Source organism: Berghia stephanieae, chromosome 9 (assembly GCF_034508935.2).
Source record: "Berghia stephanieae isolate SIO BIC M18660-M18661 chromosome 9, UCSD_Bste_1.3, whole genome shotgun sequence".
Taxonomy (NCBI): domain Eukaryota; kingdom Metazoa; phylum Mollusca; class Gastropoda; order Nudibranchia; family Aeolidiidae; genus Berghia; species Berghia stephanieae.
In genome coordinates this window covers 35,717,172-35,727,171 of record NC_088368.1, presented here as the reverse complement: position 1 = coordinate 35,727,171, position 10,000 = coordinate 35,717,172, and the positions used below count along the sequence as shown (strand labels likewise).

Below are 10,000 nucleotides of genomic sequence, written 5' to 3'. Positions count from 1 at the left end.
CAGGATGTCAGACTAGCAAATCAATTTCAATTTTTTGTAATGTGAATTATGTAACATTGATTTGCCAGCGGCCACGCCAACGGATCTTTAGATAGTGCGAGGCATATACTCTAAGTATTACATTTGAGAAATGTCAATTACAATTGCAAATCCAATACAATGACAATTATATAAAAAATAACATTTTTGTTATATTCTGGGTACACTTTGTGTGAAAAGTTTAGATTTGTATTAAATGTTACAACATTTTAAAACAAATTTTATACATTTGCCATCTCAAGAGATTTTATTTGTTTAGATTTCATGTGTTGAATGAGGATGATCTTCTATAAATATCTATCAAAATGTTCATTGGACTAAGATGAGTTACGAGAAAACAAAGGATTATTGCAACTGAAACACTAAGCCACAGAGAAAAGAGTTCAAACCTTCGTCAACATAGAGAACCATTCCCATGAAAGCTGACAATGAAACACGCAAGACATCTCACCTTGCCATCACACAATAAAGTGTCTCAATGCAACTGCCACAAACAAAACATAATACTCCACCACCTACCCTGCGTAACACACCTCGACAAAACCACCCAAAGAATGCCCAACTGTTCACCAATAAGAAATGTCCAGATAGTCAAAGCAGAGACGGAAAAAGACGAAGACACGGATTGATGTGTCCATCGCTGACACTGTAAATAATTACATCGACAATACAACTGAATCAAAACATATCAATAGTGGAGTTTTACAATCACCAGAACTTGTCGACAATTTCTATCAAAACAATGAGCATACATAGTAAACAATTTCCCAGTTCTGTTATCAGCAGTATAAGAGTATGTATAATAAACGAAAAATACTAAGAAAAATATATCAATATGATTAACATAAACAGCCAATCAACTAAAATAAACATATGCCATTTATTAACATTATACACAATGAGAAATCAGATAATATTATCATTGACACTTGAATCATGGTTGGATTCGTCTATTCAGGACAATGAATCTTTCCCATCAAACTTCAGCATATACCACAAAGACCGGAACCTTAATGTCGGGGCTTGTTTTTATTGCTATCGGACAGGATTATATATGCTCGTAATTCCAGAACTGAATGACAAGTGTGAGATGATATGGCTCAAAATTGAAGTTAAAGATTGAAATTGAAGGTTCCAGAACACTTTATATAATATGTTCATACGATCAAGCCAATTTGGGCAGCGAAGAAAGCTCGGAGCTATTCAAAAATTGTGTGATAAAAAAATAAACAACATCACCAATGGCATCTTCATAATGGAGGAGATTTTAACTTCCCAGGTTGTGACTGGAAATTTAAAACATTAAAAGGATCCAGTTTGCCCAGCTAAACAATGATTCTAGAGAGCAATGCGCTTACTAAGCTCATAGAGGAACCAACTCGAATGCGGAAAACGTTAAATTTAATGATCACCAATAAGCCCAATCTATAAACAATCAAGAATTCATCACATGATCTCAGCCCATGATGCAGTTATCGTAAAGATTGACTTGAATCCGAAAAGAGAATGTATAGAAACATAGAAAATCCCTCTCTTCATAAAAGCAAACTAGAAAGTCTGGGAAACGTAACAATTGAAACAGCTAAAGAGGTTTTAGATATATCAACAAAAATTGAAACAATCGATATACAGAGGAACGAGTAAAACATGTACCGCATAAAATGTGTCAAAAAAACAGTCTACCATGGTTCAGAAAGTCAATAAGAAAGATTACAAAACAGCGTAAACGAAGTTATAAAAAGAATAAACAGACGAATGATCAATCACAGTTGGCACCTCTTTGCGAATAAATACCGTGTCTATGCTTAACTAATAAACGAAAAGACCGAAACGAAACTTTGTTTTCATACCGTTATCAATTTGTATATATATATATATATATATATATATATATATATATAATATATATATATATATATATATATTATAATATTGATGATACAAGAGCGGCGTCAAGTCTTTTCATTTTACCCTTCTACAAATAGAAATACACAGTTCTGAAAGGTTTTGTACAAAAGGAGTTACATCCAAATATCGGGACTACGTGGAGGACATGTTAAGCCCTGATGAGAATGGAAAGAAATTCACTGGTATGACAAAAAATCTGGTCATACACAGAAAATTAGACAGAAATGGGATTTCATCAAGTAAATGACAATGAAAAGCTCGTCACCACAGCATTCCTACAAGAGCAAGCTTTGACCTTCAAACAAATTGAAAAAACAGCATAGCTGACAGAGAAAGTAACATTAATGAAAAAAAAAAGAAAAATGACAGGGAGCGATTCCTTCAGATTACCGCCCAGTGTCTCTCGCTCATATTTAAATCAAGGTTATCGAGCACATCATTGTCAATCAGATAATACAATACAGATATAGGCATGGTATCTTATATGAAAACCAGCATGGTCCAGGCGCTCAAATGAGATACAATTAATCAGTTATAGTGATGATGTTTCAAAGTTTCCTGAGAAGGACCAAAAACTCATGTATTTATAATGTTCTTCTCCGATGTCTTTGGAAATGTTGACAACAACATATTTTGCAAAAAGCTTTGGCAATACGAGATTATTGCAGGCAAATGCATAGTCACAGTAAAGATTGTTCACATTTATTTTATTAATTTTTATTTTAGTAAGAACTGAATTCATCTCAGTCCAATAATATTTCGATAGGCTTAGACAAACTTTACATTCTAATATTAGATCATCTTTCCTTTTACAGCCTTCCCTCGAATTAATTTCTAATTAGTGAATACATTTCGTTCTACAGTCTGTTACCGAAAACCACTTATATAATATGTTCTGAAAAGTGAGTCTTTAAAAAAAGGAGTCTGCTAGCCATCGTGTTATATTTAGTGATAGATAACTTGGGATTAATTTCCCATCCTATTATTGTGATCACACTCTAGTATATTAGCGTCATTGCGAATAATTGTACACAAACTAACAACGAGTCACACACATTGGTGATAAACTGTTCGTAGTAACATAGTTTAGAGTACACGCGATTGACACATTGTTATCGACACAAGTCATAATACCTCTGCATTGTATTGACACGTTGCTTTATAAGATATAACGATAAAAGGCATCAAATTCAACATACATAATAAGTTGAGATAAGAGAGAGAGAGAGAGAGATTTCTAAAAATAGAACAGTGCATTCCAGTAAGTGTAAATAAATAAAACAGTCAGTAACAGTATCCTGTCAAATATATATATATATATATATATATATATATATATATATATATATATATATATAACATCGTAATTAATTTATTGCAACATGGAAGCATATAAAAGATACTTAAGTCTCGCAAAGGACTTGGAAATACCCCAGGAAAGAATATTTTCATGGTGCGAAGAGAAAGTAAAAGAAGAAAAAGAACATGAAGAAAGAATACGTAGAGAAGAAAATGAAGAAAGAATTCGTAGAGAAGAAAATGAAGACAGAATTCGTAGAGAAGAAAACGAAGAAAGAATACGTAGAGAAGAACGAGAAGAAAGAGAACTAAAAAGACAGATAGCTTTAGCAGAAGAAGAAACCAAAAGGACCCAAATGATGCTGGAAATTGAAAAGACAAAAACCGGTCATGCCTACCTACGATGAACGCTCAGACTGTCTAGAATCCTTCCTACACCGATTCGAAGTTTAGGTTAAAAGTTATGGTTGGCCGGAAAGCAAATGGGCCACAGCCTTGATTAACTGCTTATCTGGAGAACCGCTAAAAGTTTTCTATACCTTAACAACTGAAGATGCAGATGACTATGGAAAAATTAAAGACGCTCTACTAAAAAGATTTCGATTAACGGAAGATGGTTACCAGGAAAGGTTTCACACTGCAAAACCTGAAAGTGGAGAACACTTTAATACATTCGTGAACCGAATTATTAAATTTTTAAATGGATGGCTTGAGTTGGCAAACGTAAAACAAGACGACTTTGCAGGCCTTTACTATCTAACGCTGAAGAATCTAATCTATCAAGCTTGCAACCCAGATTTAGTCGCATTCTTTAAAGAAAGAAAGCCAGAAAACTTAGACAAATTAAAAATCTGCGTAGAAAACTTTAACAGCGCACATCCCTTGACATCCCTTAGCAGAACATTGAAGGAACCATACTACGCTGCCGCTGCTCAGAGTCCATGTACACCTTAAGTTAAGTACTCAAATAGAATGAGCAGATCAATCACTCGGAACACGCAAGTGAAACAAGATGACCATAGTAACAAACCATGGAACAAACAGTTCAATAGAGACCATAGCCATCCTATCAAAACAAAACAAGAAATAGCACTAACAATAATACCGAGTTTAAGAAAACCAACAAACCTATAATTAAATGTCAATATTGTGGATTGAAAGGCCACACAGCAGACTATGTTACAAAATCGTGGGATATCCAAAAGAAACTACAAATGCATCACTGCAAGCCAGTGTAAATAATCAGACACAAGTAATGTCAGGAGAAAATATAAATTTGTATTGCGTGAAAGGTATGTCACTTGTAACACAAACTCACAAGTCAGGATCGCTTTTTATTGTGAAGGCAAAGCTAATGGAACTGATTGCAAAATATTGAGAGACACAGGATGCAGTACAGTAGGATTAAAGCATCTTTGATCAACGACGAAGACTAAACTGGAAAAACTGTACAATGCATCACATTCAGTGGCACAGTCGAAACCTTTGAAACAGCTAACGTGTACATAGAAACCCCATACTATACAGGAATAGTGGAATGCTGTATACTTCCCAATCCCGTCGATGACGTTATTGTTGGCAATATAAAAGGTCTTAAAGAAAACCCAACAGATGTGAAAGAATGGGTTCAGGTTACATAGGAAAAGAAACAAAATAGCAAAACAGCTGGTCACGCCGAGTATTTATTTACCGAAACAAAATCCTTGGAATAGCGCACGATTCAATAACTTCTGGACATCTTGGGAGCTCTTCTACATTGAAGAGAATATCCGACAATTTTACATGGCCTGGAATTACTAAAGACGTCCGAGAATATGTGAAATCGTGTGACACGTGCCAAAGAAGAGTCACAAAAGGCAGAATACCGAGATTACCATTAGAGACAACCCCAGTTATTGAAAAAGTTTTTCAAAAGGTTGCAATTGACATTATAGGCCCGTTAACAAAATCAGATAGAAACCATAAACACATACTAACACTAGTCGATTACGCAACCAGGTGGCCAGAAGCGATAGCACTGAAATCAACTACATCGGATCACATAGCTGAAGCATTGATGACAATTTTTACTAGAATAAGCATACCAAATGAGATACTGTTGGACAATGGACCCCAATTTACATCACATATGATGCATGAAACCATGAAATTCATGGGAATCTAACACTCATTCACAATTCCCTACCACCCCCAAGCAAATGGTCTTTGTGAGATTCAATGGCACTCTGAAGAACATGTTAAGAAAAGTGTCAGCAGAAAAACCAGATGATTGGGATAGATGTTTACCAGCAATCCTATTTGCATATAGAGAAATACCCCAAGAATCGACATGCTACTCCCCATTTGAGTTGATGTATGGACGATCACCTCGCGGCCCGATCAACGTAGTAGCTGACGTTTGTAAAGGGAATGAGGACGACAGTAAAGAAATGATGTTTTCTTACGAATATGTGAGAAACCTGAAAGATAGAATAGAGGACACGTGTAAACCAGCACAGGAATCCGTCAGTAAGAAAGCAGAGAAATACAAAGAATACTCTGATCGCAAAAGCAAATCAAGAAAATTTGAGATTGGTGACAAAGTATTAATACTCTTACCCGATGACTCGAGTAAACTTTTAGCCACATGGAAAGGACCATTCAAAGTATTAGCAGTACGATCTGTTGTTAATTACGAGATTCAAATTAAAAACACAACAAAAACATTCCATGCAAATATGCTAAAAAATATTTCGATAGAGACACAGTATCACAACCAATATTTAGCCATGTTGAAGCTGCAAATGTAGGATTAATGATCAAAACACACATCGATGATGTTGAACTACAACACATCCCACAACACGGTAACTCAAAAAAAAAATAGTACAATGGATGACGTCACAATCAATCCTCTACTAAACGAATGTCAGAAACGATAAATCAGGTCATTATTAGAAAAGTACAAGTCAGTCTTTACAGACGCACCAGGACACACAACATTAGTGGAACACCACATAAAGTTAACCACATCTACCCCTATCAACGTGAAAAACTGTCCTATTCCATTTCACGCACGAGAACAAGTTGAAAAGGAAGTTAAGGATATGTTAGATACAGGAATAGTTAGATATTCTTCAAGCCCATACTTATCACCAATAGTAGTAGTTAAAAAGAAAGACGGATCGATAAGGCCACGGTCTTTGATGCAGAACCAATACCAAATCAAGAGAATGTATTTGCTGCCTTATCTCAAGCAAAATACATGACAAAATGTGATCTTTCTAAAGGATATTGGCAGATCCACTGAAAGAATCATGTAAGAAATACACAGCATTTCAATCACCATTTGGTTTGTTAGAATTTAACTATATGCCATTTGGATTATCGACAGCCGCATCGACATTCCAAAAAATGATGCGTATGCTATTAAAAGACATTCTACACTCTCATACTTCAACGACGCATGTATTTTCTCAAATTCATTGACTGATCACATGACAACCGTAGTATTAGTGCTTGAAGCGTTAAAACGTAATTCTTTAAAAACAAAACTGTCAAAAACAAGCATTGCATTTTACGAAATTGATTTTCTCGGCCATACCGTAGGTCACGGGACACAGACACCCGAGACAGAAAAACAAACAAAATTCGCACAATTGCAACCACCTAAGACAAAAAAAGAAGTACGCAAAGTACTTGGGCTCCTAATTTTTTACAGGAAATACATTTACAACTCCGCGCACATCGCGACACCACTAACAAATCTGACAAAGAAAGGGTCACCGAACAAAATTGTTTGGACAGAAGCGTGTCAGAATAGCTTTCACCAATTAAAGGCATTACTCTGTTCAGAACCCATTCTTAAATTACCCGAAATGTCAAAAGAATTTGTTGTAAGAACTGACGCGTCTGATAAGGGCATCGCAGGTGTACTATAACAGGAGCATGAGGGAACTCTAATGTTTTGCTTATATGCAACAGACAATTACTGGACAGAGAATCACGGTACTCTGTAACAGAGCGTGAAGGACTGGCCATCGTCTTTGCTTTAAAAACATTCAGCAGATATTTACTGCTAAAAGAGTTTATGGTCGAAACGGACCATAAACCACTCACGTACATAAGAAATAACAAAATGAATAACAGTAGAGTACTGAGGTGAAGTTTATTTTTTCAAAATTATACCTTTAGTTTCTCTCATATACCAGGCTTTGAGAATATTCACGCCGACCTACTTTCTCGATTAGTGTAAATACATGAGAAGGGTATAATTTAAACCAACTACCTCTTATGCATACTGTTAGTTACCTCGTAAATTATCCCAAATCAGAACGCACAATTTCGATAGTTTTATTTGTAAACATGATGTCCCAACTTAATGTATCATTGAGTACTGTTTGGATATATATACCATACCCATTCATGATTTTGAAAATATTCTCTTTATCTATGGTTGTTATGAATTTTCACTCATCAATGATTAATAATAGAAATGTCAATATTTCATTTACATTTTCATTAATTTCATTCAGTAAATTACCTTCATATCATCGACTTAAATCATGCTTCATTGCCATCACCATGGTTTATCACAATGACTTGTAATCACATCGCCACCACATTGTTTATCACAACGATTGCAATCACATTGCCATAATGTTGTTCATCACAATGATTTGTAATCACAATCTTTCATTGTTAATGTCACCCATTCATCATACCTACGTTATCATAAACATTTCCACGTCTAGTTAATAAACAATTTAATTGTAGCACTAATCATAACAACGGATTAACGCTATAGTATCATGATAGTAAATTTACTTCCGTTTGTAAAACCATCTTTCCCATAATGGTTAAAGAGTATATTTTAAACGTGGGTGGGGGGTGTCACAATAAAGATTGTTCACATTCATTTTATTAATATTTATTTTAGTAAGAACTGAATTCATATCACTCCAGTTATATTTCGGTAGGTTTAGAAAAATGGTATGTTCTAATATTAGATCATCTTTCCTTTTATAGCCTTCCCTCGAATTAATTTATAATTAGTGAATACTTTTCGTTCTACATTCTGTCACGTAGCCACTTATTATAAAAGCTGATAGGCCTAACATTCTACACTCACTTCTCTCTACAATCTATGCCGCACGACCAGCCGCTCCATTCCAGATCGATATATTTGAAGATTGTTATCTTTTGGTACTTTGTGGATATTCTATGCTGCCATTTGATCAAACTTGAGCCTGCCCTCGGAGGAATAGATAATTCAACCCCTGTTCAACTGCACGGAAGTGGAACATTACAAACCTGATATTATATCATCATGCGTTACGTAATATCGTCACATTTATATTCGTAACTGCCAAAGTCATTGTTCATCTCATTTAATTAAATTTCATCCTTCTTTTTATTTCATCTTAAACAAATCGTTGATTGTTCTTCATTTTAAAGTAACTGGTAAATTCTGGGGCCTTATCTTCATATCTTTGTTTTGTGCATAGTCGAGTAGCTCTTTACTCACTTGAGACCATGACATGCCTTAAGATCAAAAGTGAGCTTTTTTACAGATAAAACAATTGCATACATGACAATATAATCTCAAGAAGTGGAAGAACATCTGCAACACGACCTCAAAAACCATGGCTGCTTTGGAACAGTGGTACCGTATTGTGTTTCATACACTAAAATGCAGCTTAAATTACACGTTGTTACAAGTTACACAACCGCATAATTACTAGAGCACATAACATCAGCCAAATAACAACTATAAAGTAAGACTTAAATAGGACGAGCATATCAACCTCACAACAAAAGGAAATAGGACACCGGGTTTCATTCGAATAGATTTAAAGATTAGATCAACAAGCCCAATATCATTAGCTTACAAGTCATTCGTTTGACTACATTTTGAATGCGCGTGCACTATTTGGAACCTACAAACAAAACACCTTGCTGAAGAACCGGAGGCAGGACAGAGACGAGCCGATTTTTTGGAAATTATGAGAACAGCATGATCTAACAACTAGAATATATATATATATATATATATATTGAATCGTGTTTGATACAAATATGGTACGAAAAGTGCTCGACATGTAGCAATGGAGCGAATTATTATTTTAATATTTACCACAATGTTTGAGACAGTCTACATTAATGTTTCAGGCCTAATTAGCAACAGTCAACTCATGTAACACACAGTCCTGACGATGGCTAATTGGGCCTGAAACATTAATGTAGACTGTCTCAAACATTGTGGAAAATATTAAAACAATATATATATATATATATAAATATATATATGTGTGTGTGTGTGTGTGTGTGTGTGTGTGTGTATGTATATACACAAATATATATATATATATATATATATATATATATATATATATATATATATATATCTTGAATCGTGTTGGATACAAATATACAAATATGTCACGAATAGTGCTCGATATGTAACAAAACAGCGAATTATTATTCTAATATTTACCACGATGTTGGAGTCAATCTACATCGATGTTTCAGGCCTTCCAGCCATCGTTTGGACTATGTGTTACATGAGTTTGGTTAAATATAATATAATTCGACAATATTGTTTAAAGTATTTGCTATCTTAACTTCCTGAATAGAACGAATGCTCTAAACAATATTGTAGAAGTTGAACAAAATAACATTTGAAATATGTTTTAAAAGTGCTTTTTAACAAAAGGTTGAACACGACTATTTCAGGGTTTTGTGTATATACATACATATATATACATACATATAT

General features: G+C 34.5%; 1 long non-coding RNA gene across 1 annotated transcript in view; it reads right to left on the bottom strand.

The window, feature by feature from the left end:
* Window positions 1–10,000, bottom strand: part of LOC144980129 (uncharacterized) — a 24,151-nt gene that overhangs the window by 1,973 nt on the left and 12,178 nt on the right. The window lies entirely within an intron of this gene.